This window comes from Apostichopus japonicus, chromosome 4, assembly GCF_037975245.1.
Source record: "Apostichopus japonicus isolate 1M-3 chromosome 4, ASM3797524v1, whole genome shotgun sequence".
Lineage (NCBI taxonomy): Eukaryota > Metazoa > Echinodermata > Holothuroidea > Aspidochirotida > Stichopodidae > Apostichopus > Apostichopus japonicus.
In genome coordinates, this window is record NC_092564.1 from 28129 (window position 1) to 34577 (window position 6449).

Consider the following 6449-nt stretch of genomic DNA (forward strand, 5'->3'; position numbering starts at 1 on the left):
ATTTAAGTTTTGTACCCCACAAGCTACACTGGTACTCATATAATGTTAGGTCCTACAATGCGAATGATAAGTATTTTTTTGTATAGATTAATGCTGTCAATTAGATGAATTTATATTGAAGAATTTCCATTGTTTGCTAGGTAGATGGATTTAGTTCTTATTAAGTTCTTGAGAGACAAATTGTAATTGAACTGTCTATACCCCACAAGGTATCCTGGCACTCATACCACATGACCAGAGTACAGTACGACAAATTGTAATTTAACTGTCTGTACCCCACAAGGTATCCTGGCACTCATACAACATGACCAGAGTACAAAATCAACAAGTTAATATTTATTATCCAGTATATCAAGCACTGTAAAAAATATTGTTGGCTACTCATAGCAATGAAGGCATCTACTTTAGGCTGCCATTTAGTTGCATTGTTTTTAAGGTATATTTATATGACATTTAAGTTTTGTACCCCACAAGCTACACTGGTACTCATATAATGTTAGGTCCTACAATGCGAATGATAAGTATTTTTTTGTATAGATTATCGCTGTCAATTAGATGAATTTATATTGAAGAATTTCCATTGTTTGCTAGGTAGATGGATTTAGTTCTTATTAAGTTCTTGAGAGACAAATTTTAATTTAAATGTCTGTACCCCACAAGGTATCCTGGTACTCATACCATATTACCAGAATACAGTATCTATAGGTGAATTTTCATATTCCAGTATAAAACAAAGGTCAAAGTAATTGTTGGCTTCTAATAGCAATGAAGGCATCTACTTTAGGCTGCCATTTAGTTGCATTGTTTTTAAGGTATGTTTATATGACATTTAAGTTTTGTACCCCACAAGCTACACTGGTACTCATATAATGTTAGGTCCTACAATGCGAATGATAAGTAGTTTTTTGTATAGATTATCGCTGTCAATTAGATGAATTTATATTGAAGAATTTCCATTGTTTGCTAGTTAGATGGACTTAGTTCTAATTAAGTTCTTGAGAGACATATTGTAATTGTAATTGAACTGTCTGTACCCCACAAGGTATCCTGGCACTCATACCACATGACCAGAATACAGCATCAATAGGTGAATTTTCATTATCCTGTATATAAAGCACTGCCAAAAATATTGTTGGCTACTCATAGCAATGAAGGCATCTACTTAAGGCTGCCATTTAGATGCATTATTTTTAAGGTATATTTATATGACATTTAAGTTTTGTACCCCACAAGCTACACTGGTACTCATATAATGTTAGGTCCTACAATGCGAATGATAAGTTTTATTCTGTATAGATTATCGCTGTCAATTAGATGAATTTATATTGAAGAATTTCCATTGTTTGTTAGGTAGATGGATTTAGTTCTTATTAAGTTCTTGAGAGACATATTGTAAAATAATTTCAATGTCTGTACCCCACAAGGTATCCTGGCACTCATACAACATGACCAGAGTACAGTATCAACAAGTTAATATTTATTATCCAGTATATCAAGCACTGTAAAAAATATTGTTGGCTACTCATAGCAATGAAGGCATCTACTTAAGGCTGCCATTAGTTGCATTGTTTTTAAGGTATATTTATATGACATTTAAGTTTTGTACCCCACAAGCTACACTGGCACTCATATAATGTTAGGTCCTACAATGCGAATGATAAGTTTTATTCTGTACAGATTATCGCTGTCAATTAGATACATTTATATTGAAGAGTGTGCATTGTTTGCTAGGTAGATGGATTTATTTCTAATTAAGTTCTTGAGAGACATATTGTAATTGTAATTTAACTGTCTGTACCCCACAAGGTATCCTGGCACTCATACCACATGACCAGAATACAGCATCAGTAGGTGAATTTTCATTATCCTGTATATAAAGCACTGCCAAAACTATTGTTGGCTACTCATAGCAATGAAGGCATCTACTTAAGGCTACCATTTAGTTGCATTGTTTTTAAGATATATTTATATGACATTTAAGTTTTGTACCCCACAAGCTACACTGGTACTCATATAATGTTAGGTCCTACAATGCGAATGATAAGTATTTTTTTGTATAGATTAATGCTGTCAATTAGATGAATTTATATTGAAGAATTTCCATTGTTTGCTAGGTAGATGGATTTAGTTCTTATTAAGTTCTTGAGAGACAAATTGTAATTTAACTGTCTATACCCCACAAGGTATCCTGGCACTCATACCACATGACCAGAGTACAGTACGACAAATTGTAATTTAACTGTCTGTACCCCACAAGGTATCCTGGCACTCATACAACATGACCAGAGTACAAAATCAACAAGTTAATATTTATTATCCAGTATATCAAGCACTGTAAAAAATATTGTTGGCTACTCATAGCAATGAAGGCATCTACTTTAGGCTGCCATTTAGTTGCATTGTTTTTAAGGTATATTTATATGACATTTAAGTTTTGTACCCCACAAGCTACACTGGTACTCATATAATGTTAGGTCCTACAATGCGAATGATAAGTAGTTTTTTGTATAGATTATCGCTGTCAATTAGATGAATTTATATTGAAGAATTTCCATTGTTTGCTAGGTAGATGGATTTAGTTCTTATTAAGTTCTTGAGAGACAAATTTTAATTTAAATGTCTGTACCCCACAAGGTATCCTGGTACTCATACCATATTACCAGAATACAGTATCTATAGGTGAATTTTCATATTCCAGTATAAAACAAAGGTCAAAGTAATTGTTGGCTTCTAATAGCAATGAAGGCATCTACTTTAGGCTGCCATTTAGTTGCATTGTTTTTAAGGTATATTTATATGACATTTAAGTTTTGTACCCCACAAGCTACACTGGTACTCATATAATGTTAGGTCCTACAATGCGAATGATAAGTAGTTTTTTGTATAGATTATCGCTGTCAATTAGATGAATTTATATTGAAGAATTTCCATTGTTTGCTAGTTAGATGGACTTAGTTCTAATTAAGTTCTTGAGAGACATATTGTAATTGTAATTGAACTGTCTGTACCCCACAAGGTATCCTGGCACTCATACCACATGACCAGAATACAGCATCAATAGGTGAATTTTCATTATCCTGTATATAAAGCACTGCCAAAAATATTGTTGGCTACTCATAGCAATGAAGGCATCTACTTAAGGCTGCCATTTAGATGCATTATTTTTAAGGTATATTTATATGACATTTAAGTTTTGTACCCCACAAGCTACACTGGTACTCATATAATGTTAGGTCCTACAATGCGAATGATAAGTTTTATTCTGTATAGATTATCGCTGTCAATTAGATGAATTTATATTGAAGAATTTCCATTGTTTGCTAGGTAGATGGATTTAGTTCTTATTAAGTTCTTGAGAGACATATTGTAAAATAATTTCAATGTCTGTACCCCACAAGGTATCCTGGCACTCATACAACATGACCAGAGTACAGTATCAACAAGTTAATATTTATTATCCAGTATATCAAGCACTGTAAAAAATATTGTTGGCTACTCATAGCAATGAAGGCATCTACTTAAGGCTGCCATTAGTTGCATTGTTTTTAAGGTATATTTATATGACATTTAAGTTTTGTACCCCACAAGCTACACTGGCACTCATATAATGTTAGGTCCTACAATGCGAATGATAAGTTTTATTCTGTACAGATTATCGCTGTCAATTAGATACATTTATATTGAAGAGTGTGCATTGTTTGCTAGGTAGATGGATTTATTTCTAATTAAGTTCTTGAGAGACATATTGTAATTGTAATTTAACTGTCTGTACCCCACAAGGTATCCTGGCACTCATACCACATGACCAGAATACAGCATCAGTAGGTGAATTTTCATTATCCTGTATATAAAGCACTGCCAAAACTATTGTTGGCTACTCATAGCAATGAAGGCATCTACTTTAGGCTACCATTTAGTTGCATTGTTTTTAAGATATATTTATATGACATTTAAGTTTTGTACCCCACAAGCTACACTGGCACTCATATAATGTTAGGTCCTACAATGCGAATGATAAGTTTTATTCTGTACAGATTATCGCTGTCAATTAGATATATTTATATTGAAGAGTGTGCATTGTTTGCTAGGTAGATGGATTTATTTCTAATTAAGTTCTTGAGAGACATATTGTAATTGTAATTTAACTGTCTGTACCCCACAAGGTATCCTGGCACTCATACCACATGACCAGAATACAGCATCAGTAGGTGAATTTTCATTATCCTGTATATAAAGCACTGCCAAAACTATTGTTGGCTACTCATAGCAATGAAGGCATCTACTTTAGGCTTCCATTTAGTTGCATTGTTTTTAAGATATATTTATATGACATTTAAGTTTTGTACCCCACAAGCTACACTGGTACTCATATAATGTTAGGTCCTACAATGCGAATGATAAGTATTTTTTTGTATAGATTAATGCTGTCAATTAGATGAATTTATATTGAAGAATTTCCATTGTTTGCTAGGTAGATGGATTTAGTTCTTATTAAGTTCTTGAGAGACAAATTGTAATTGAACTGTCTATACCCCACAAGGTATCCTGGCACTCATACCACATGACCAGAGTACAGTACGACAAATTGTAATTTAACTGTCTGTACCCCACAAGGTATCCTGGCACTCATACAACATGACCAGAGTACAAAATCAACAAGTTAATATTTATTATCCAGTATATCAAGCACTGTAAAAAATATTGTTGGCTACTCATAGCAATGAAGGCATCTACTTTAGGCTGCCATTTAGTTGCATTGTTTTTAAGGTATATTTATATGACATTTAAGTTTTGTACCCCACAAGCTACACTGGTACTCATATAATGTTAGGTCCTACAATGCGAATGATAAGTATTTTTTTGTATAGATTATCGCTGTCAATTAGATGAATTTATATTGAAGAATTTCCATTGTTTGCTAGGTAGATGGATTTAGTTCTTATTAAGTTCTTGAGAGACAAATTTTAATTTAAATGTCTGTACCCCACAAGGTATCCTGGTACTCATACCATATTACCAGAATACAGTATCTATAGGTGAATTTTCATATTCCAGTATAAAACAAAGGTCAAAGTAATTGTTGGCTTCTAATAGCAATGAAGGCATCTACTTTAGGCTGCCATTTAGTTGCATTGTTTTTAAGGTATGTTTATATGACATTTAAGTTTTGTACCCCACAAGCTACACTGGTACTCATATAATGTTAGGTCCTACAATGCGAATGATAAGTAGTTTTTTGTATAGATTATCGCTGTCAATTAGATGAATTTATATTGAAGAATTTCCATTGTTTGCTAGTTAGATGGACTTAGTTCTAATTAAGTTCTTGAGAGACATATTGTAATTGTAATTGAACTGTCTGTACCCCACAAGGTATCCTGGCACTCATACCACATGACCAGAATACAGCATCAATAGGTGAATTTTCATTATCCTGTATATAAAGCACTGCCAAAAATATTGTTGGCTACTCATAGCAATGAAGGCATCTACTTAAGGCTGCCATTTAGATGCATTATTTTTAAGGTATATTTATATGACATTTAAGTTTTGTACCCCACAAGCTACACTGGTACTCATATAATGTTAGGTCCTACAATGCGAATGATAAGTTTTATTCTGTATAGATTATCGCTGTCAATTAGATGAATTTATATTGAAGAATTTCCATTGTTTGTTAGGTAGATGGATTTAGTTCTTATTAAGTTCTTGAGAGACATATTGTAAAATAATTTCAATGTCTGTACCCCACAAGGTATCCTGGCACTCATACAACATGACCAGAGTACAGTATCAACAAGTTAATATTTATTATCCAGTATATCAAGCACTGTAAAAAATATTGTTGGCTACTCATAGCAATGAAGGCATCTACTTAAGGCTGCCATTAGTTGCATTGTTTTTAAGGTATATTTATATGACATTTAAGTTTTGTACCCCACAAGCTACACTGGCACTCATATAATGTTAGGTCCTACAATGCGAATGATAAGTTTTATTCTGTACAGATTATCGCTGTCAATTAGATACATTTATATTGAAGAGTGTGCATTGTTTGCTAGGTAGATGGATTTATTTCTAATTAAGTTCTTGAGAGACATATTGTAATTGTAATTTAACTGTCTGTACCCCACAAGGTATCCTGGCACTCATACCACATGACCAGAATACAGCATCAGTAGGTGAATTTTCATTATCCTGTATATAAAGCACTGCCAAAACTATTGTTGGCTACTCATAGCAATGAAGGCATCTACTTAAGGCTACCATTTAGTTGCATTGTTTTTAAGATATATTTATATGACATTTAAGTTTTGTACCCCACAAGCTACACTGGTACTCATATAATGTTAGGTCCTACAATGCGAATGATAAGTATTTTTTTGTATAGATTAATGCTGTCAATTAGATGAATTTATATTGAAGAATTTCCATTGTTTGCTAGGTAG

At 33.0% G+C, this 6449-nt stretch overlaps 1 long non-coding RNA gene across 1 annotated transcript; it reads left to right on the forward strand.

The window, feature by feature from the left end:
- Window positions 1-1356: 1356 nt before the first annotated feature.
- Window positions 1357-5631, forward strand: LOC139966038 (uncharacterized). Its single transcript, XR_011792422.1, has 3 exons — window positions 1357-1806; window positions 3017-4163; window positions 5374-5631. It is a non-coding gene; the product is annotated as an uncharacterized lncRNA (long non-coding RNA).
- The last annotated feature ends 818 nt before the right edge of the window (window positions 5632-6449 follow it).